The 24510-nt window shown below is 44.2% G+C and overlaps 1 long non-coding RNA gene across 1 annotated transcript; it reads right to left on the minus strand.

Annotated features, from left to right (window-relative positions):
- Window positions 1-314: 314 nt before the first annotated feature.
- LOC124978059 (uncharacterized) lies at window positions 315-6993 on the minus strand. Its single transcript, XR_007107313.1, has 3 exons — window positions 6815-6993; window positions 2116-2245; window positions 315-764 (listed from the first exon to the last, which is right to left on the minus strand). It is a non-coding gene; the product is annotated as an uncharacterized LOC124978059 (long non-coding RNA).
- Window positions 6994-24510: the final 17517 nt, after the last annotated feature.

The following is a 24510-nucleotide window of genomic DNA, read 5'->3' on the forward strand; positions in this document are numbered from 1 at the left end:
TTGGAATCAATCATCTTTTAAAATTATCTTACACCTGAATGTTTATTTTTCAGTGCTGGGAATTGAACCCAGGGGCCTCTCACATGCTAGGCAAGCACTCTACTGAGCTATATCCCAGCCCCTGAGTAGTTATTAAAACCAAGTCTTGGGGAATGGGGTTGTGGCTCAGTGGTAGAGTGCTCGCCTAGCACATGTGAAGCACTGGGTTCATTCCCTGGCACCACATAAAAACTAAATAAACAAAATAAAGATATAAAAAATATATATTAAAAAAAAAAAACAAATCTTCAAGTCAACTGAACTTAGAAGCAGGCTTTCACATAACAGTATTAGAGCGGTAAATCAATTTTAAAAAGTAAAACATTTTTAATCGCACCACTCTAAAATATTACTAATGAAATATTTAGTGATAAAGAAGTTTTAGTGTTATTAATTAATAAAATAAAATTAGTTTTCAAGAGATGTATTTCCTTTCTTGCTCATCCTTTTGAAAGTCAGTTGAGTGTCTCTTGCCTGAAATCATGGGACCAGAAATGTTTCAGATTTTGGAATATTTGCATATATGTAATGAGATATTTGGGAGAGGGGACTCAAATTGAAACAGGAAGTTCATTTGTGTTTCATCTACACCTCAGACACATAGCCTGAGGTAATGCTGTACAGTATTTTAAGTGCTTGCTCTCTCCTCCTTATCATCATGGTGTGTGCATTTGACCTCATTCCTCCCCATGTCTTCTCACAGTACTTTCAGGAACAAGTCATTTCTGCCCAAGAGACAAAAGCAAAAATCAGTCTCCCACTGGATTCAGATGAAAACTATTCATAAAATCAGGTACAACTCCAAACAGAGGCCCCAGAGAAGAACCAAGCTGGTGTGTAAGGACTTGCTCATGAGATGGCAATCATTCCACCACATCAAGCTGAAGGGGTCTCCATCATCTGGACAGTTGGACATGGGTTATTAGGAAAAGAATGTTTTTCTTTTTGTTTCCATACTCTGCTCTAGTAGGTTGGTAGTGCGATAAATATGTGAACACTTTGAAAACCACTTTTCAGAGCTAGGTATGGTGGCACATGCCTGTAATCCCAGTTACTCAGGAGGCTGAGGCAGGAGAAGCATAAGTTCAAGGCCAGCCTGGGCAACTCAGCCAGACTCGGACTTAAAATAAAATTTAAGGGCTGGGGATGTAGCTCAGTGGTTAAGCACCTGTGGGTTCAATCCCCATACCATCAAAAAAAAAAAAAAAAAAAAAAAAAAAGAAAGAAAAAAAATGAAAAGAAAAAAGCATGAAACAATTTCGTGGTATGGAATTTACCACTTGTGGTGTCATGTCCAGGATCAAAAAGTTTTGGGATTTGGAACGTTTTAAATTTTCAGGTTAGAAGGTGTTCAACATGTATTATAGCAGGATGTGATATAAATTTGCAAGTTCTGTTACCTCTGACCCACCCAGGTCATATTAGTGGACCAGACACAGTTGACACCCATGAGTCCTGGGACTTCCGTGGATGTTCCTAGTGGTCTGACTGCTCACTCCAGCGAGCAACTGCCTCTCTCCGCCTGAGGGTCTTCTGTGGCTGCAGGTAGGTATCCCACCAACTCAGATGCGTGATGAAACTGCTGCAAGCGTCAGCAAGCCCCTATAGCACTCCTCAACCCACCAAGGCAGAGGTTGGTGCTAAGCACCTAGTCCCTCACTCCAGGTAGCACACCTCTGCCATGTGTTCTGGGTGGTCTCTTAGAGCCTCCCCAGCAGAACTGAGCTCCAGTTGGCCGCAGCAGAAAGTCAGCCATGGGTATGCTGCTTAGTGATGCCCGTCCCAGTCTCTCTTCCCTACTCCCTGCCTTTACCTCTCAGATGAACTCCTTGCATCCCTCAAACTCTGTCTTTTAGGGTGAACTAGGACAGAGTTAGATTTCCATGTCATATTTTTTTCAGCCCTCAGTACCTCTTCTTCATTGCAAGAGATGATTTGAAATAATATTATTTATAATTCCTCTTTTCGTGTCTGTCACTCCCATAGATTCTAAACTCCCTGAAAGCAGTTTTGCTGATCACCAAATTCACAGGTTCCAGGACTCTGCCTGACACCTAGTAAATGCTCAGTAGTTACCTAAGCAATGAGAAGATGAAAGACTGGGCGTGGTGGTACAGGTCTCCAGTCCCAGTTAGTCAGGAGGCAGGAGGATTCCTTGAGTTCAGGAGTTCAAGGCCAGTGTGGGCAACAGAGTGAGACCCTGTTTCTAAAACAAGAAAGAAGGAAAAAAGATGAACAAATTACTTGGGCCCTACACTGTGTCTGATTTCATCCACTGTCTTCCTGTATGATCTGGGACAAATGACAACATGAACTTTCAAAGCCCCAATTCTCTCTATGTAAAATGACCCTAATAATGTTGACCGCCACCCCCCAAAGCTAATAGAGGATGAAATGAAATGAGGTATGAAAGAATTTAGTAGATAATGAGCACTCAGTGGCAACCACTGTCATCATCCTTAGGTCTAAAATAGACCTGCGTGATGGAGGAACCCAAGAAGAAAATGGACAGTGTCCGGAGGTCAGAGACTTAGGAGGGACAGACAGCAGGAGGCAGATACACTCTGGAGATGCTAACACCTGTTGTGGGTGGTTTCTCCCTAGTCCTTGCTCTTTTGGTGGGACATGACACTGAAGTGATCTTGGATGAATGGGACATCCTTGGTTGACATCAAAAAGAATTTCATTATGAGTGATCTCCTCTGATTGGGGGCCAGAGTCTCCATCCCAGGGGACAGTGCAGCATAGGGGTTGGGTACAAAGATCAGAGGGGAGACTCACCCCCATATAGAACAAGGGAAGTTTGCCCATTTTCCAACCCCTGGGGTGCTCTTGAATGTGGGAAAAGACTCAGTGGCTTCTCTCTCAGCTCTGGGCACATTTAATGGCAGGAAAGCAACACCTGAGAATTTGTCCAGTGAACGTTCTCAAGCTTGACTGTTTGAGAAGTGACCAAAGGTCCATGACATCTAATAATTTGCCAATTTGTTCAGGCACCAGCTTGAATTGCATCAGATTGGTGAGAGGAACAAATCATCACGCAGTTTGTGACCAAACAGTCACAACAGTCTGACATCCACCAAGTGCAGATTTGTAATGTTGTCTTGATAGTTGTTTGTGTGGTGATTCCCATTAAGGGTCTAGAGGAATTTTTAGTTCAGTTAGTTCAGTAAGATTTTATTGCATTTTCACATTTATATGTCATTGTCCTGTAATAGTACATATGCACATGTATGCTTATTTGTGTATATTATGTTGTTAGGACATCTTATTAGCTATTTGTTTTAGTCACCTTTTTCCTGTGGCAACCAAAGGATCAGGATAAGAACAATTTTAGAGGAGGAAATGTTTATTTGGGGCTCACGGTTTCAGAGGTCTCAGTCCATAGACTGCTGACTCTATTGCTCTCGGCCCAAGGTGAAGCAGAATTCTTGGTGAAAGCACGTGGTGGCAGAAAGCAGTTCAGGGTACGGCTACCAGGAAGCAGAGAGAGACTGCTCCACTCAACAAGGACAAAGCATAAACCCCAAAGGCATGCCCTTGGTGGCCCACCTCTTCCAGCCACACCCTGCCTATTTATAGTCACCCCCAGTTAATCCTTTCCAATGGATTAAGGCACTGATTAGGTTATGGTTCTCATAACCCAACCATTTCACCTCCAAACTTCCTTGTATTGTCTCACACAAGAGCTTCCGGGGGACACCTCATAAGCTAAACCATAACACTTTTATTTATTTTACTATACATTATGTTGTTAAAACAATTTGCCGCAACAAGACATTTGGGACTTTCTAGAGACCGTCAGACACAATCCTTATGGAGAGCAAGGTTTTAGTCTGTCGTTTAAAATTAGCTAGCTTGACTTGAAACAGGAAGAGTGTCGGTTCCTTGTGTAACTGGACAGTTCTTGTTAGACCTTCTCTGCCTGTTTGACTTGGAAGTGGCTTTCATGGCAGAAATGTTCACTATTAGTTTTGTCTCTACCCTATTTCTGATTGATGGTGCTACAGAGGCCGGGTGAGATAGTCTTCTGTTGTTCTTGCTTGCCCAGCATTCTTGCCTCCTTTAATAAAGAGCACCATGAGTTTTCTTTTAGGGAATCAATTCTCTTTAATTTTCTTAGGCCTGGCCAATGAAGGTCAAAAAAGAGGTCAATGAGAGAACCAACCTGAGAATAAAGCCAACACTGCTGAGATCAGGATAAGATCAAATCCAGATTATGTCATTAATCTCCTGGATCAAGCTATGCCTGAAGCTGGACCTTTCCCTGTCGGTTTTGAGAGCAAATTGCACCTCTTTTTTCTTAAATCAGTTTGGGTTGTATTTCTGTCTTTCACAAAAACAGAAAGAAGTCTGACATGCCTGAGCTTAAAAGGGCTTCACGTGGGTTGGGATTTAAGCAGATAATCAGGAGACTGAAAGGTAGCTGCTGACCACTGACACTTATATCTATGTGTGTAATCAGTTTCATGTCACTGCTTTCTATAGTCACTACAAGGACACAGGGAGAGTGGAAAGAAGTTCATATTGAGAAGTCAATTGTAACTTCCCTCCCAGGAAGGTCTTTCAGCTCACTAGTCATACTGTTTTTTTTTTTTTTCCTCCCAAGCTGTTTATAGTCAAAAGGGCACATGCCTCTCATCAGATGCTTCCTGGCCCTGCCACATACCAGTTGTGGGACATCAGGTAACTTATTTAACTCCAATCTGAATTCCTTGTACACACCAGCATTTTATCTACATCCTAGATTTCCTAAGAATTCAAGTGCATATATAAAGAGCCTAAAATAGTTTATAGAACTGACACCCCAAAAAAGATAGCTGCTTATACTGCTAACCAGACTTTGACTGAGCCCTTAATAAGTGCCAGGCTCGGGGATAAGGGTTTTTACAGACTTTTTTTTCCCATTGAATCCTCCCCACAACCCTGGGGGGTTGTGCCCTATTGTGTTCCCCATAGGTGACTCTGTCGAAAGTCACTTGCACATGAAGAAATCATCAAATCCTCCTAACAGCACGAAGGGTTTAAGGAGCGTGGGCCGGGCTGTGCAACTCTGTCCCCCAAGCCAACGCTCCACTGTTGGGTGTGCTACCCCTCTGAACAGGGGCCATCCTTGGGTTGATGGTGGTACAGTGTGATATTCCTTGGGCTCCACTTGCTTCAAGGCATACAGAGATCAGAATCCAGGCAACTGAATGGAACCAAATCAAGGTGTGGGGAGTGTTTGGAGAGAATTTCCATATGAAGCACAGAACAAGAATACACTCCATTGGCCAGAATGTCTGGGAAGGGACATGGCAGTAGTCACACTGCCATATTCCAGACCTTCACTAGGGACTTTCATGGATCCTGGGATGGGGACTGGGCTCTAGGATGTCAGGACAAATCTAGATGGTGCAGCTGCCATTGGAAGGGACAGTGTTGATTCCTGAAGCTGGCTCCTGGGAACAGCAGAGGAATTACCAAGGAGAGGAAGCCTGACCTCTGGGAATATAAGACACAAGTGCCATTAGAGGCCAAAGGCTCTTTAGGAGCAGGACATGGGATCACTAGGAAGGCTCTGCTTCAGAATAGGCAACTTCACTCAAGTGAATTAACTGGTTGAAATCTGTAGAGTCAGTTGTAACCAACAGACAATGACCAGAAAATGAGGATCTACAAGATATCCTTACTGTAATTTTCCACAGAAATATACTATGTATTCAGCTAAGTAAACTCTTGGAAACCTGGAAACCTCTTCCCTACCTAAAAAGAAGAAACAAACAAACTGGTAGAGCAGCTTTTTAAAAAATAATTTCATGAAAAAGAAAAATATTTCTTGAATTTTATTCAAACTTTTCTTTAAAAAAGGGGGGGGGTAAGGTAAACATGAAACTGTCACTCCAGTAACTCTTTAAAAAGTGTCTATAATTGTGTGACTTGGAAAATTAATTTCTTTCCAGATGAAGAAACCCAAAGCAGGTCTTTCCAGTGAAAATTACTGGTACCCTCCTCAGGAGGCAGATGGAACAATGGGAAGGGGCGGAGGAGCTTGTAGGATGTGCCCACAAAAGAGTTGCCTGTAATTTGCCTAAAATAGAAAATAAGAGCTAGCAACAGCTTCTACGCCTGGCAGGGCCCACTTGGACTTGATGGAGCAACAAGTACCTCTTCAGAATGCTACCCTAGAGCTTCTTTAGAGACATGCAAGAGCCCCGGAGGCGGTTAAAGCGGAAGCTGGCGCCTGTCCCACCTCCTGGGGCAAGTTCACCCACGACACTGGCCTCTTAGTGCGTTTGCTTTGTTCAGTTGAGGAATCTGAATCAGTTACTTTTGTTTTGTTTTGTTTTTTACCGGCTCTGGAGAATGATACATATTACATGAGCTTTACTCAGAGGAGTTACTGGAGAGGTAATGCGCCCTTCATCACCAAACAAGCCCTGGCGTTTGGGAAGGATCCGGGTTCCCATCCCAGCTTTATCTTTACTGTCTGGGTGGCTTTAGACGTTCTGAGCTCCAGATTACATGGTGATGATTCTTATCTTGCTAGTATGGGGTGAGGATCAACAGTAAGGTTGTGCAAGGGCCAGCCTGCGGTGGCTTAGCGCTTAGAAACCTTCGCTTCCATCCTCAGGCCACTGGAAGGCAGGTGGCTCGCTCCACACCACCAGGCTCACCTGAGAGGCTGGAAAAGCGAGGGAGGAGGAAGGAGAAGAGAAGAAGAGAGAAAGAGAGGAAAGGGGGTGGGGGAAGACGACAATAAGCCTTCCAGATGGTACTAATCCCCACATGGTACCTTATTAAGACACCTCAAGAAACTTGCGTCCCAACGGCAAGGCTGGCTTCAAAACCGATTCCCGCCTGCCACCGCGCACTCTCAAATGGTGCGCAGGAAACCGACCAGGCAGTCACACCCTCACACCGCAGCACATTTTCCCATTTGGGAAGCCTGAAGCTTCCCTCAGCGAGGTTTTGTTTTCCCCTTTTCCTCCTCCTTGCTTTCGCGTGCCGCCCCGCTCCCCGCCTCCTCCTCTTCCCGGCTCCCCACCCACACAGACAAAAGAACAGCCCCTCCGCCCGAGGTGGCGGGACCGCGGTTGTTTACCAGCTCGGGCATCTCCCCAGGCGCTGCCCGGCGCCGCCACCTACCGGCGGGAGACGGAACCGCGCCCGCGGGTGCGGGCCAGCGACTGCGGGCGGATGACCCAACGCCGCAGGCATCTGAGGATAACCTTTCCCCTTTCTTTCCAAGACCAAATAAGGGGGCTCTTCCCTCTGCGTGCTGGGCCTGTGGCGGTTAGGCCAAGGGGCGTGGAAAGGAGGATCCGGGAACGAGGCTGACAGTCGGCAAAACAACCCACCACATTGTTCCCGCAGCGCCCGGCCTCCTCCCTGCTCCCCGCGGGCACGGCGGGTGCCGGGGCTGACGCTCCCTGCAGCCGCAGGCGCGGAGGGCTGGGCGGACAGGGCTGCCGGCGGATCGGGACCACCCCGGACCCCTGGGGCATCGCCGTCAAGCCTCCCACACTCCCCCCGAGGAAGCGAAGGGCAGGGTGTCCGTGGGCCCCTTGGGTGCTGCCCCGCCCCGCCACTCGCTGCAGACCTTCCAAGCCAGATGGGCGGCAGAGCCGGCCAGACCCGGGACCCCGGCAGGGGCGGCGGGCGCAGCGCGAGGGGAACCAAGCCAGGCTGCCAGGCCTCGGAACCCTGGCATCACCCCCGAGGGAGGGAGTCACTGTGGTTGACAGTGTTTGGTAACCACAGAAACCGAGATTTGACCTATATTTTCGAACATGGCCTAGACTTCAGCTTTCCTTCTAGAAATCAAAGTGAGAGAGCCTGACTTGACTGACTGGTAATGTTCCTCTAGCTTGGCATTCCAGAATGCCACCCAGGAGGTTGGTCAAGGCAGGAAACCTGGCGGGCTGGTTCGCGGATGGCTTGTGAGGGTCCTGGTGGCTTGAGGCAGGAGGCAGTGGCTGTTCCCACTGTCTCCCGCCGACCGCAGGAGCCTCCTGCCCACCAACGGTTGGTACATATCTGGAGGGCAATTGGATGATATGGATTGGTATTTTAAGTATGTATGCCGTTTGACTATTTCCACTTGAAAGTGTTTTTCCTAATAAGGTCCTAGGAAGGGTGCACCAGGACAAGACATTATATAGAGAGTATGATTACAGTTCTGCCTAGGACTGTAAGCCTTAATTGAGCATTTACTATGTGCTAGACACTATTTAAAATATTTTACAAATACCCACATCATCCTTCCGGTGGGTATTAATACATTTATTTACTTATTTTGGTACTGGGGTTTGAACCCAGGAGTGCTTTAACTCTGAGCTACATCTCCAACCCTTTTTACTTTTTATTTTGAGGCAGAATCTCACTAGGTTGCTTAGGGTCTTGCCAAGTTGGTGAGATTGGCCTTGAACTTAAGATCCTTCTGCCTCAGCCTCCAGAACCACTGGGATTACAGGCATTTGCCACTGCACCAGCTTAATACCTCCATTTTATAGAGACAGAAACTGCTATCAGAGAGGATAGCTGTTTCCATGTATCATGCTATCAGAGAGGATAGCAGTTTCCATGTATCATCACTACAGCCATCAAAAGCATGGCCAGGATTTATGTTCAGGCTCTGGGGTTCCAGAGTCTGCACCCTTGACCACAACACTAAATGTTTATCAATGGGGATTTGATTAATTTGGAATATATCTGTATAATGGAATATTCTCTGGCCACTTAAGTGGTGATGTAGATTGGGAATAATTGGCAGGGGAAAATGTCCATGACATATTGTTGAGTGAAAACAGCTGGCTACGCAACACTGCATAACTGGATCCTGTGGCTGTGTAGAGTGTGCTAACTTGTGGTCCCCATTAGGTGGTAGAATTTCAGGTGGTTAATTTTATGGGTATGTTTTCTGTATTGTTGAACTCTTTTTGCTAACACTCCCAAGCAAAATGTGCAAAACCCATTTTCTCCATGAAACCTCCCCTGAACTTCAAAGTTGAAAGCTATGCGTCCCCACGCTCCTTACAAGTGGGAACTTGTGGGAACAGTTATTCAGCTGTATGAGCACACACCCATGTTGCTGGCTAAACTGTAAACTCAGGAAGGGATTGTTTTGCTGCTTTCTTTGCGGGGCTCAAACATTTATCTATAGATTGACATGACCCAATGATGATGGAATGATCCACAGAAGTAATAACATAATTAGTTGTTTGATGTCTGCCTTCAATTAGCTAGATGGTAAATTCCTTGAGAACAGAGATGTGTCAATCTTATTCATTTCCATAATCTGACACTAGGGCAGTATCTGGCTTGTAGTAGATGCTCCATAAATGTTTGCTGCCTGAATGAGCCCAGGCAGCTCTGCTCCAGCGCAGCCCTTTTTGAGAAATCAAAATGAGAGTTTCCTCCCTTTTCTCAGGGGCCTCAGTAGTAATTGACTCTGGTTAACAGCAGAAAAGGAAAGCTCTTAAAATTGATGGGAAGACAGGAGAAGACTTGAAAATTGGGCAGGAAACAAAGGAAGTCAGACAGGAGGAAGACCTGGCGGAAGCCATGTGAGGGAAGGGTAACTGGTGTGAGCACTGCCATCCCTTGCTCCCAACACGTGCTCCTGCTATGGCCAGATGCCACTGCAGTAAGTGTATGCTGTCTTGTCCCTGTGTCTTGAATCAGTTGTCTGAGAGTTAAGGCTTCTGATGGGACCAGCCGGTCAAACCAAAGTAGTGTGCCTAGTGGTGTGCTGGTGAACATTTAAAAACCTACCTTCCAGAAGGAAAAGCCCTGATTTGTAGCATTTGCTGGCTGCTATGGCAATAACATTGATGCTCTGACAGATTTTTATCTGTCTACCATTTAACAACCAGCTCAAGAAATTCCTAAGAATTTAAAAATTGGTGGCATTGGGCTGTTGACATGCTCCAACATCACATAACCCTGTTGTGTGTGTCCTGATGACTGAGATTCCCACAGTGGGGAAAATGCTGGAAAGGAAGTAGGGTGGGATGCCAGGTAGCCCCTGCCTCCAAAGAAAAACAACACATGTCCACAAAGCAATCCAGAGCAGTATAGCAGGGTCATTAACTGACCCATAGGTTAATATGCTATCTGCTATTTGTTACCAAGATCTTTTACAGGTAATCCCTAAAGGAAGATGACTGATCGACTCTACAAGGGAACCTAATGGGATCATGGTGGGAGACATGCTTAGATCTGTATCCTCCAGACCTCTGGCAGTGTCCCTGCTGTATTTGTATGATCAACCTTCCAAGAAAAAGAACCAGCCCTGAATATCCAATAAATAGTCGTGAAGCAGGAAGGCCTTCTCCAGGAGGGGTTTACCTCTTTTGCCAGGTCTCGAGTCCAAGGGCCAGAATAAATACAGCAATGGCTACTATGGTGTCCAGAGAGTTTTGTACATGTGCCAGGAGGGTTTAAAACTTAATCCTTTACCTAGGCAGCTTTTCTGACACTAGGTCTCTAGAGGACAATCCCTCTGAGATTTGAACACAGGCAATCTGATGCCAATGTCCATGTTGTTGATTATGAAGCCATCCTGACCTGCCCCATTTGTGGCCATTTGTGGTTGTCTTTGAGCGAACCACGTGGCATGTCTACATTTTGGAAAATGGAGATCCTGAAGCTTATAGGCTAACATTAGATTAAAGAGACTGCAGAGACAATGTGGTCAGACTGACCTAGACTGGTATCTTGGATACACCCTTTGGCAGCTTCCTCCTTTGTAGAAATGGATGTAGTGATGCCCAATCCTTAGTTGCAGAACTGTGGTGGAGGCTACATGAGATAATACACTGAGGGCACGTGACATCCCACATGTCATAGAACTGTGCATGAATGTCATTATGCATGTTTTATGATAGTTTACATAAGGTGATTTAGTACGGGCATTTATTTATTTTTGACTTTGAAATTATTTCTCAGACCTCATTTAGAGACATTCATTCATCAATTTACAGGTGAAGACATCAAAATGTCATGTCATCATCACATTTTGGAGCTCATGAAGCAGCAGCCATCATGGATGTCATCATGAAAGCAATATGCTTTTCATTTCACATTTTCCCTCAGGGTTGTCCTTTCCTGGTTGTGCATGATGTTTCAAGTCAAGCCCGTGACCTTCCTGGTCAGGCTTAGGGACACAGATGATAGCAGAGACAACTTCCGTTCTAGAAATGAAATGTGCAGTGCTAGATGATAACCAGAGTCTCTGCTACCATCCACAGAGACAGCTGCTCACCCTCTACTGTGGAACCTACTGCAGGTGAGAGCCGCTGCCCAGGAGCCGCTGCCCAGGAATGAAGAAGGGGAAGCAGTCATGGTCTTCCCCTCTACTCTTCCTTGACAGCTTGAAGAGGACTGTTTTAGTCAGTTTTGCATCACTGTAACTAAAAGTCTGAACAGGAACAACTTAGAGGAGGAAAAGTTAATTTTGGCTCAGTTTCAGAGGTTCAGTCCATGGTCAGCCAACTCCACAGCAAAAGGGCATGGCAGAGAGAAGCAGTCCAGGACATGGCAGAGAGAGAGAGAGAGAGAGAGAGAGAGAGAGAGAGAGAGAGAGAGAGAGAGAGAGAGAGAGAGAGAGAGCTGTGCTCACGAGGGACAAAATAGAAACCCTTGAATCACACCCCAGTGTCTTACTTCCTCCAGCCACACCCTACCTGCCTACAGTTACAGCCCAGTTAATACATGCCTGTTGATTAAACCACTGATTAGGTTAAATTCTCATAACCTAATCATTTCACTCCTGAATCTTGCATTGTCTCACTCATGAGCTTTGGGGGACACCACATATCCAACTCATAACAATGACAAATTTGGACTCTTCTCAGCTGAGTGAAATTCACAATGTTTAAGAACCACCATGCAATGTCCTGCCTGAAGGGAGACCTGGTTGCTGGAATTGGAAGTAGGGATGGGAAAGAGGGGAAATGGAAAGGAGGCAGGGAAGTTCTTCCTTGCTGAGCATACTTGTTACAAGGGGCTTCCCTCTCTCAAGGCCTGGCAAGGGGCTTTCATAGGTTCTTTTGTGGCCCCCACTGGAATATTTGACTGCATATCTTAGGAGAAGGATAATGCATTTCCCCAGGTAGGCCAGCCTCTATTTTTGGTAGTCCACTCCAAATAGATTTTCTGCTGGGATCCTATTGCCCAAAAGGGCCAGACCTAGTCCACGGGGAAAGATCTAGTCCATGTTTCTGTCCCAACAAATTGTGTGAATGTAGGCCACCCCGTGCAGCAGCCCCTCTACCCCAGCTCTTCCCAGAGCTCAGGATTTCCTGAGCTGTTGTCACATACCAGCCCACTGGGTCCCCTCGACAGCCAGGGACACATGTTGAATCCTCCATGTGGTCCCTTTGAAGCCCCTTACCCTTATTTGGAGGAAGGAAGGAAGCAGCTCCACTCCTCCCCTCTTGGGTGGGTGTGTTGGACTGTTTTCCATTGCTGTGACAGATAATTGAGGTGAACAACTTAAAAGGAAGAAACGTTTATTTTGGCTGGGGGTTTTAGAGGTTTTTGTTCATGTGTAGTTGGCTCCCTTGCTTTTGGGTCTGTGGTGAGGTAGAACGTCAGGCAAGGAGTGTGCAGTAGAGCAAAGCTGCTCACCTTATGGCAGTCAGGAAGCAAAGAGAGAGGAAGGGGTTGGGCTCCCAGGATCTCCTTCAAAGGCTCAAAGGCATGCCCTCAGTGACCCAACTTCCTTCTACTAGGCTCCAGTCCTAAAGGTTACACCACCTCCCAAAAGTGCCATCATCTAGAGAGCAAGACTTCAACATGTGGACTTCTGGGGACATTCAAGATCTGAACTACAGCAGTAGGATGTGGTTTCTCTCAGCTCAGGCATCTCTAAGGAGAAGCTCTTTACAAATCACCTCTAAAATCCAATGGCCCAATTGTTCTGTACCCTCAAGTGGGTCCAGGTTTCAAGAGTCACATCACTGGTTTCCCACCTTTGGGATGCAGGCTCTGAGTATGTCAATGCCTTGGTTTGCATCCTGCAAGAATTTACCAACTGAGTGATAATGGCACGGGTCTGGGTCTGATGCTAATTTGCTAAATCAGACACTTAGGATTTAGGCATTTTTCTCTAAATTCATTAAAAAAGAAGAAGAAGAAGAAAAAGAACAGATGAAATGTGTTGCAATCCTAATGCTTCTACTACCACATCATATAGGGAAGAAGGGACAATGGGTTGGTTCCTGGAAAAAGAGTGCAAGAAATGTCAATGCTCATTTTAATTATGATCTGGGATCTTATGATTAGTCAAGTTCTTATGTAGTAGAGAGTGAAGCATGATGTAAATCTGGAGGTGAACCTTTGACCCATGTTGAGCTCTCCTCATGGTCCCATTGAAGCCCTTACTCTTGACTGTGGCTGCTGGGAAGAATGTACTTCCTCTGGCCCACCACCTCTGCTCTGTCTTTTGGTACCCTTGAGAGGAAGATTAGTCATCAACCATTAACCATACCAATTGGCTTCTTCTAATAGCCTGTCATCTCTCTACTTCCTGTGCAGTCTGCATGAGTTCAGTCCTGCTGTGTTAACAAATAACACCCTAATCTCAGTGGCTGAAAACAACAAAGATGGATTTCCTCATCGTGTTACAGGCTCACTGTTGGCAGACTGGGGGCTCTTCTGTGCATCACCTTCACTCCAGGACCTGACTGTCTGACAGAGCTGTTAGAATATTGCCAGTTATACAAGGAAAAGAGCTTAGCTGGCTCTTAAAGCTTCCACCAGGAAGTGACACATCACATTTTATTGGTTAGAGCAAGTCACATAACTAATTCCATGTCATATGGCAAGTCACTTGTCTAACTCAAATCCTACCAACTACCCAAGAAAAGAATGGGAAATGTTTAATGAGCAGCATGCACTGAGGATTACACCAGGGCCTTTCTCTGAGCCTGTCAGAGCCATTCAGAGGACAGCCTTCTACAAAAGTATGAAGGGATGGGGGTCAGAAATGGGTTAAATACTTTGAGATAAAAATAAAGGACCCAGAAGAAAGAGTGGGTTAGTGGGCCCCATGGGTAGCCGAGAGGATAGGTTTAAGAGAAATGGCTTGTGTAGATGGGTGGGAACAGAAATCAGAACCCAAAAAGAATAAGGAATGAGTAAGGAAATTCTCACTGTCACCTCCTTGACTTCTCTGGGTACCCAACAATGAGGCTTTCTTTGTAGGTTTAGTAGATTCTGTTGGGAATCTCCAGGCTGGCTTCTGTTTCCTGAGAATTTGGCACCTCCTGAGCCCAGGGAAGAAATACTGACTTCCCTGCTTTCTAGATTTATTTATTTATTTATTTATTTATTTATTTATTTATTTCTCTCTCTCTCTCTCTCTCTCTCTCTCTCTCTTTAGTACTGGAGATTGAACCCAGGGGTGCTTAACAATTGAGCCATATCCCCAAACCATTTTTATATTTTATTTAGAGACAGGGTCTCACTAAGTTGCTTAGGGCCTTGCTAAGTTGCTGAGACTGACTTTCAACTGGTGATCCTCCAGCTTCAGCCTCCTCAGCCACTGGGATTACAGGTGTGCACCACTTTGCCCATAGATTGCCCTCTCTGACCCTTCCAGGCATTCCCTAAGCCCCTAGTGGGGTTTCTCCCTTCCTTTCCCTTAGAAATGGATTTCCCGGGAGGGGTGGGGGGAAGGGAAAAAAATAACAGAATGAATCAAACATTACCCTATGTAAATTTATGATTACACAAATGGTATGCCTTTACGCCATGTACAAATAGAGAAACAACATGTATCCCATTTGTGTACAATAATAAAAAAAATAAAAAATAAATAAAAAAAATAAAAAAAAAGAAATGGATTTCCCTTAAAAATATATTAAAGATTTCAAATAGTCAAAAGTAGAGACACTAGTACAGTGGACTCCATGTGCACACCATGAAAGACACTTTGTGCAAGTGCACTGTCATAATTGGACCATTATGCTAAACCCTGCACAAACCTGGCCTTTTCCTATCTGCACAATAAACCTTATTATTTGTCTAATTTTATAGATGAGGAAATTGCAACTCAGAGAAGTTAAATGACTTGTCCAAGGACATACAGCTAGTGAGGGCAGATAGTGAGGGCAGAGCCCATGTCAGGGCCACTGGAGGGCACTACAGCCTCAAGGGTTAGTGGAGCTTGGATAGAGGCCATGGTGGGAAAATGGTACATCTAGCCCCGAGGTGAGCTTGGTTCTTCTACCAGACTGCTTTCTTATGAGTTAGGGACTCACTTATCAGATGCTAAGTTCCCGAGGAGATATGATCATGAAATGGAATGGTGTGTGGGCTCGTGGACATTACTCTTGCCATTCACTCTAACATTCATTCCTTCAGTAGTGTTTTCCTGAGCACCAACTTTGCTCCAGCTCTGGGGATACAGAGAGGAATGTGTCAGCCCTGGACTCTGTCCAGGGAGAACCCTGTCTCCCCAGTCAACTTACTGGATGAACTCAAATGCCGTAAGTGGAGACTCTGTGAAGATAGGAATATGAGCCCTGTACCATATACTCTATATTATTTCGTGGTTGGACATTTACATTCAATGTTATTATTGAGATATGATTTTTATTCCCTGTAATTTCATCTCTGGTCTTTAATTTGAATTAGTTTCTCCATTGATTCACTGTTCTTTTACTGTAGTTCCTTCCCTTGCTGGTTTTCACTTTTATTTTTCATTTCTTCTTCATGAAATACTATGTTTTGTAGGGCAGGCTTTCTAGTTTTGAATACTTTTAACTTTTGTTTATCATGGAAGGTTTTTATTTCATCATTAATTCTGAAGTTTAATTTTGCTGGTATGGTATTCTTGGTTGGCATCCATTTTCTTTCAGAGTTTGGTATATATTATTCCAAGACCTCCTAGCTTTGAAGGCCTTGGGTGAGAGATCAGCTGAGATCCACATTGTTTCCCCTCTAAAGGTCACAGTCATTTTTCTCTGACAGCCTTCAAAATTCTATCCTTATTCTGTTAGGCATTTTCATAATAATGTGCCTTGGTGTGGGTCTGTTATATAATTTTGTATATTTGAGATTGGTAAGCCTCCTGTATTTGATTTTCCACTTTAGGTTTGAGAAATTTTCTGATGTTATTTTATTGAGAAGATCGTTCATTCCTTTTGTTTGTATCTCTAAGTCTTCATCTATCCCAATAAATCTTAAATTTATTCTTTTCAGGTTATCCCATATTTCTTGCAAGTTATGTTCATGATCTCTTTACATCTTTTCTCCATGGTCAACTTTGTTTACAAGATTATATATTTTGTCTTCATTGCCTGAAACTGTCTTTCATGTGACTTATTCTGTTGGTGATGCCTTCAATTGAATTTTTAATTTGGTTTATTGATTCCTTCATTTCAAGGATTTCTACTTTTTTTTCAGAAGCTCTGTCTCTTTATTGAAGTGATCTTTCACTTCTTGCATTTTCTCTCTGATTTCACTCATTACACCATCCTTTACTTTTCAGATCTGTTTAACTGTGTGCATTCTAACCTCCTTCTCTGATAATTCTTCCACTCTGGTGGCAATGGATTCTCTTATTGGAGTATCTTGGTTTGTTTGGGGCAATTTGTTCCCTTGCTTTTTCATACACGTTGTTTGTGTATCTACCAATCTGACAGTATGGATCTGAGGCTATAGAGTTTCTACCCGGTGGACTTATAGTGTTCCTGATGGTTCCTAGTACCTCACTGTTTCAGGGGAGGTAAATAAAAACAACAACTAATGCAAGCAATATATAGCATTAAACCAAATAGTTCCTACTATGATGTCTACAATGTTAATTATTACAATAAATAGAAATGATATGATCAGTTATTGCCTACAATAAACACAACAAGTTTGCAAAAGTGTTTACAATTTCAAATGGTGGACAGGGAGAGAACATAATTGATATAGGATGTGATGATTATGAGACAAGAGGAGAGAAGATAGAAGTAAAAAAATTAAAGGAAGAGTGAAAGAGAGAACAATAGAGATTGGCTATAAGCAGAAGAAAAGAGAGAATCAAGGGCAAGAAAAAAATGTATAAAGTAAAATTTTTTTTAAAAATTAAAAATAAAAACAAAAGAAAATAAAACAAATCTAAAATACACTAATCAAACATACTTGTCCTCAAAAATCTAATCCTTGTCCTCAAGAAACTAATCCATGAAAATAACTGGCTTCAAAAATGCTAGAAATGAGGGCTGGGGAGATAGCTCAGCTAGTAGAGTGCTTGCCTCACAAGCACAAGGCCCTGAGTTCGATCCCCAGTACTGCAAAAACAAACAAACAAACAAAAATGCTAGAAATGAGAAAAAAAAAGCCAAATATGAATATGCATAAATGTCCATGTACATTAAGATCTCAATTAACAGAGAAAATAATTTTTTAAAAAAAGGAAAAAAGAAAAAAGAAAAGAATATTTAATGAAAAGTTAAAGAATTCTTTCCATTGGAGTTCAAAAGATTCTCAGCTTCTCTTCTTGGCAGTTTTAGATGGTCATCTGGAGCGTGATCCTCCACCCTCTGGGTTGCTGGAGTGAGAGAGGTCATCCCGTAGGCAGAATTCCCAGAGACAGAGTTTAGGCTTAGGTGGGCTCCAGACTCTTCGCTGACTGCCAATTGATCTGGAGATTTTAAATCAGCACACCCCCAGGGCCCAGAAATTGCTGATCTATGCTGGAAGACCTTACCCCAGGGGTCTCCCCTAGGTTCCACTTGTGTGATGAGGGAGCCAGTTCTTAGTTCCCTATGTCACATGTGGCCCCCACATTTCCTGGTCTTGGGTTCAGTCTCCAAACTCAGTCTCTCCTGCCCCACCCTTCCAAATTCGGAGCCAGACGGGTCTCTCCCAGTTGGCCCTTCAAGCAGCCAGATTGGAGGGTGAAGTGTAGAGCCAGGTGGGTTTCCATGACCAGTTTTCCCCAGTGTAAATCTCTTTCCACGTTTGATTTTCTCCTGGTCACTAAAGCACAGTCTATATAATGCAGTGTGTGTTTACTCCACATGTACTTCAGGCCAAACTTGGGCTTCCCAGGAATTGGCTCCCTTAGCTGCCAGCACCCCCATCGAGTCTGCAGAATGGTTCCTTCCTTTGTCCTCCACACAGAGCCTGGAAAGATGGCAACTTCTTTCCGGCACAACGATATTGTGCAGCATGCCTTTCAGGTCTATTGGGCAGTGTCTTCCATCTCTAAGTGCTCCATCCCCAGACATGCCTCAGGACTCCTAAAAATACATGTTTCTTTAATTCCCTTATCCCTTCACTTTGCTTGTGAAGGGACCACTTTTGGCTGGTGCTTCTGGCCCAGCCATGGCAGCGGCTGTGCTGCTGGGGATTTCTTCCTTATTTTATTATATCCAACCTGCTGTGTCCCCAATCTGCTTAGAATGTCTGGTTTTAAATTCCAGTAAAGACCTGCCTTTTTGTTTTGTTCACCCACCTTGCAGAGAAGCTGCCTTTCTATTTCTTGGTTTCACACCACAGAGCAGCAGTTTCCGCCATCTTGAAAACCCCTCGTGTTATGTGAATTTTACTTTAATATTTTAAATGGCAGAATGAGAGTGCCTGCATGGCAACAGTGTTGTGAACAGGGATGACTGGGGCCCACCTCCATGCCCAGGGGCAAGGATTATGTTCTAAGTATTGAACAACCCAGAGGCATAGGTGTCGGCCTATGAGGAGGGAACATAGGACTGATCAGAACTGAGTTGGCCAGGGTGCTGAAAACTGGTCTTGTATTGTTGCATTTTCATAAATAGATGCATGGACAGCCCTGGATAGCAGGTGCTCCCTGATCTAATGAAGGAAAGTTGCCCAGAGCCACTGACCACTCAGCCCCTACTGACTGAAGCCCATCTGTGCTGCTGGTCACCATGGGTTAGCAGGCGCATGTGAATGGACTCCACTCCTAACCCCCTTGCCCGCTTTTGTCCCTAATACAGCCTTTCTTGCAAATACAGGACCAAGACTATTGGGAAAATACAAAAGTTTATTGATAAAACCAGATTCTCCTCCTGTGCTGAAAGCCCGCATCTTTTACTCTGATGGCTATCTGCAAGAGATGAAGGAATAGTTTGCTCCTCCTGCTTTGGTGACAACCCTTCCTTAAGGACTTGCCATATTCAAAGTTCCCCCCAAAGAAACAATTATCCCACTGTACCTGCTGGAAAGACTGAAATGTGAGCAAGATCTTCACCCACTGCTGCTATGAATCCACCTGAAGTAAATGAATCAGTTCTGTGCTTGTTACAATCATGTTACAAAGCTTCATCTTTTAAGGTGGCAGCAAATGTCTTATAATATTAATGAGCATGATTCCAGAAAACAAAAATCTCTAGAATGATTTTTTTGTTCTTCCAGAATGTTAGGCGGTTCATGTTTCATTACCCAGTGGAGGCTCACTCCCTTCTGCCTCTTCCATGGTATTAAAAACCAATTTGTTCCCCATGTGCATGTGTGGCTATGTGCTTAGACCACATGCAAGAAATTAGACAAAGACTGGAATTGGAATTGGGGTCAGATTGGGGAGAAAAAAGTGCTCTTGCTCTGTTTGAAGAAACCGACATGGAAAGACAAATTGCAGGGAGAAACTCTGACAGTCCTGTGAAGTATTAATGCATCACAATGGGAAGTATTTTAAATCACATTCCTCTAAATCATTTTCCTCATTTCACTGCTACCAGGAAATTGAGATATTCACATATGTGATCCTATGGTGTGGTGCTGCTGCTACATGATCTCTCCCTCGGAGAGATCACTGGGCTTAGGAAATGGTAATGAATCGTGTGGCACATGACTCTCTGAATATGCTATTATTCCAGTGAAATTACAGATGAGAGGCTGAGTCATCAAAAAATTTAAGTGACCTCCTGGTGTCAACTTAGAAATCACTGGTGATGGTTTTGAAGGATTCTGCTGTTTGACTCTGGCTGATGCAGATTCACTGTTTCCCAGGACTCAGGTTAACAGAAAAAAGAGGGAGCAGGATACTTCCTGAACCCCCTAGACTTTGGACATTTCCCCATTTGTGTGGGGGAGAAGAGGGAGTCTGGGTGTCGCCCCACAGAGACATAACCTTTGGTTAAACCGCAAGGACCAGCACTCAAGGAGCACACACCTGCTGTTCACTGGCGGTTGCCGGGAGCAGGAGAAGGACCAATTCCAAATGACAAACATATGGCGGTGTTGCTCTAGGACTGCCTCAAAGGGGAAGGGAGGAAGGGAAAAGATTGATCAATGGGTACAGTTAGATAGAAGGAACAAGATCTGGTGTTCTTGTTCCTTGCACAGTAGGGTGACTGTAGTTAACAACAACGTGTTGTTTATTTCAAAACAGCTAGAAGAAAAGGTTTTGGATGCTCTCACCACAAAGAAATGCTAAATGTCTGAGGTAGTGGATGTGCTAATTACCCTAAGTTGATCAATATACAATATATGTATTGTATGGAAGTATCAAATTTATCCCATAGTTATGTCGATTATTATGTCGCTATCAAGAACAATTTTTAAAAATAAAACATTTTTTTAAATTCCCAAACTTGTGCCTTACTGATAATGACCCTGAGAGGGATGTGGATGGGGAAGAAAGACGAATTTTATGCACGTGCATGCACACACGCACACATATACACATGCTCTTATTTTGAGGCCAGGAGCTAGGAACAAGCTGGCTCTTTCTCAGAACTGCTGAGACAGCTCACATTTGTTTGAGCTCATATGGAGTCTGGACACCTTGGAGAGGGTGATGGATCCTGGAGAACTTGTCGTTTCAAAACTGGAAGGGGTTTATGTTTGCAGGATTTGGAAGCCTAAGTGCATCTTTGGGAAGGTGTCTCTTAGATTCTGGAAAAGCCCCCAAACAAATACCCAAACATTTAATGATGCAGACATCTGAACATCTGGCCATGCAAATGCAGGGTCTTGAAAACAGAATGCAAACCACAGACTGCACCTAAACTTCTGATATGATCTGTTTGGCCTAAACAGTGTCTTAAAAAGAAATGGATTCACACCCACACACCTCTGAACACTTAGCACCACAATACCTGCATTTGTGCATGGCCCTCAGCTGTCCCTCTGGATGTGGCATGTTCTCCAGAGCGTCTCTCCTCCCATAGCCTCTGTACTGACCACAGCACCCCCAGAATGAAAGCTGAGTTTCAGCTGTCATTTATGTCTTCATTTGCACCATTGCTTTTCCCTATAGAAGAACCTACTTTCTTTGTATCCTAAATGAAATACATTAATGTTGCTCACAGGCTCCTTGAAGAGATTTGAGTTTGAATCCCTTGCTATAATAGATTATTTCTCCTGGAGGCAGATGCTAGTGAGGTTCCCTTTCAATAATGTTTTTCCTAAAAGAGGGATCTGGGCCACCTGCGGTATCCAACTGTTGTTTGTTTTTGAAAAAATATTAATAATAAAGTTAATATTTATTGAATACTTACTCAGTGCCTGGCAATTTTCCAAACTCTTTACATGAATTAACTTATGTAATTCTCACAAGAATATGCAGTGACTACAAGTCATACTATTTTATAAAGGAAGAAACAGAGGCATAAAGAGCTCAAGAAACTTGTCCAACATCTCTCCATTAGGAAGTGGCAGAGCCAGGATTCAGATGCAAACCACTGGACCCCAGAGACAGAACAGTTAACTGCTAAGCTATTCTGCTATCTTGCCTGAGTGTGGCTTTCCTGAAGCAGTTTTCACATATTAATCAGAGAGGGACAAACCTTCCCGATTGCACAAGTTTTACTAGTCAGGATGGGCTAGACCATGCTACAGTAGCAACCCTCAAATCTCAGTGGCTTAAAACAACAAAGGTTTATTTTTTGCTTATGCCACATGATTACTGAGGGTCAGCTGATGTCATTGTGGTCCTGGATAGACGAAGCTGGCCCATCTGGAGCATTGCCAGTTACCAGGGCAGAGGGAAAGGGAAATAGCCATTGAACATCAGCTCTTAAAGGCTTCCTCTAGGAAGTGGACCTTTTCATGACTGCTCAGGTTTCATTGGTCAAGCAAATAATGTGACCATGCCCAAACCCAGGGGACCTGGGGCAACACAAGCCTCCTGCAAAGAGAGGAACTGGTGAAACACATATAGGAGAGAAAATGGCACTGATCTGCAAGAGCAACACTCATGAGTCTTGGGGAACAAGCAAAGCTATTTGGGGCCCAGAGGACAAAGTTTGCATGGAATTAGGAAAGGGTTTTTTCTCTCTACCTCTGTTGCAACTCTCTCCATAGGACTGATGGTTTTAGAAAACTCAGGAGGCCCAACTATAAAAGATGTCGTCATGGAAAAAGGCATATTGTAAAGACCAGAGTCTTTGCATATGCTGTTTCCTCTGCCCAGGTTTCTTTTCCTCACCCCATGTCCAGACCTACCAAGTTCCTATTCATGCTTCATATCTCAGCAAGAAGTTCAATTCCTCTGGGAAGTCTCACACCTGTGACTGGATTAGACCCTCCTGTTATTCTTCACAGCACCCTGGAGATTTACTTTCGACACTTATTAAAGATTATTCTTGTGGGCTGGGGATGTAATTCAGTAGCATATGTTTAGCATGGACAAGGTCCTTGGTTCAATCCCTGGGACACAAAATTTATTCCCATATGCTAATTTATAAAATGTTATGGTTTGGATGAGTTGCCCCCACAAAGTTCCTGGAATATTCAGAGGTAAAATGATTAGATTATGAGAGCTGTAATCTAATGGGTCCATCCTAGTTTGAATGACCTGAGTGGTAACTTTAGATAGGTAACTGGGGTGTGGCTGGAGGAGGTGAGTCCCTGGAGGCATGTCCTAGGAGAGTTGTTCTTCCTGTGGCCCCTTCCTTTCTTCCTCTCTCTGCTTTCTTGCTGCCGTGAGGGAAGCAGTTTCCCTCTACTGTGCCCTTCTGTTTTAGTCAGCTTTTTCACTGCTGTGACCAAAAGACTTGACCTGCACAAATGTAAAGGAGGAAAAGTTTATATAAGTGCTCACAGTTTCAGAGGTCTTCGTCCATAGAAGGCCAGCTCCAATCCTTGGGGCTCAAGGTGAGGCTGAACATCATGGCCGGAGAGTGCAGTGGAGGGAAGCAGCTCACATCATGAACAGGAAGCAGAGAGAGAGAGAGAGAGATAGAGACTCCACTTGCCAGATTCAAATATATATTCCATAGCCACACCCCTAATGAGTCTCTTCCTCCAACCACACCTCCCCCTGCCTCCAGTTACCCCTCAGTTAATTCCATCAGGGATTAATTCACTGATTAGGTCAAGGCTATTAGCAAATCATTTCTCCTCCAAACATGCTTGCATTGTCTCATACATGAGTTTTTTCCACCTTCCCTCCCAACAAGCTGCCTCACCCCAGGCCCAGAGCAATGGAGTTCGCCATTTATGGACTGAGACGTCTGAAACCAGGAGTACCAAACAGACTTTTCATGCTCTAAGTTGTTTTTTGCCGAGTATTTTGGTCATAGAAACACAAAAGCTCACTGAAACATGTAATAATGTGATTTGTGTTTGTTTTTCCTAAAAGACTAGAAGCTTCAGGAAGGCAGGTTCCAAATTGTCTCAGTCCCCTTGTATTCCCAACCAGCATCCAGCACAGTTCCAGGGTCATCACAGGGGTTTTCCTTAATGCCAAATGAGTGAATGATGGGGGCACATGAGAGGGGGTGCTGATAAACAGGATCATAGTCATATCCCAGATTTCCCTTTGAGGACTCCTAGAAATAATTTAGTGGAAATTTCCAGTGGTTCAGAACTCTTGTAGCTAAGTTGGATTCCAGACTGGAGAGAAAGTCCACAGAAAGGATGAGCATTGCCTTATTTGGTTTCCTCCAGAATCCCTGAACCTCAACCAAGTAGTGTATGTCATTTTAGAAGACACTGGTGGGACACTAGGGAGAAATCCAGTGAATTATTAAGTTACCACTGTGGGCCATTTAAGCACATCTCCCTCCCATCCTAGAGACTCCCTAGAATTCTCCCATCTGAGGAATGAGGGAGTGGGAGTATTCATACCCCAATTTCAGTTGGTTGTGGATGGAGGGCTGCTCTCAGAGGCCTGCTGAATGGACAACAGAGCTGCCTCTTGCAGCAAGAGAAAACCTCAGACAGACATGCAGTGGGTGGCAGTAGGGAGGATCAAGGGATGCGGGCAGGGCACAGGTAGTATCCATGTCACCAAGGTTGTATAAAGTTACCTGTTTCCACTGTAGCACCTACTATAATGATGAGAGCTGTGATTCTACTGTAAGCTGTGATTCTATTTTGAATTTTCTGGGCCTTTGGAGTAGTCTGGGAAGTCCTTGCTGTAGACGCAGGCTAGTCAGGAACAGAATTGTTGTTTATGGGTTCACCATATCTCTATTGCCATTTCATTCATCATTCATCATTTCATTTAACAGACCTGCAAACATTTATCAAACCTCTTTGTTTTATAGGTAAGAGCTAGAGGTTGGGGCACAAAAT

The sequence above is a fragment of the Sciurus carolinensis genome, chromosome 2 (genome assembly GCF_902686445.1).
Source record: "Sciurus carolinensis chromosome 2, mSciCar1.2, whole genome shotgun sequence".
In the NCBI taxonomy this organism is placed as follows: domain Eukaryota; kingdom Metazoa; phylum Chordata; class Mammalia; order Rodentia; family Sciuridae; genus Sciurus; species Sciurus carolinensis.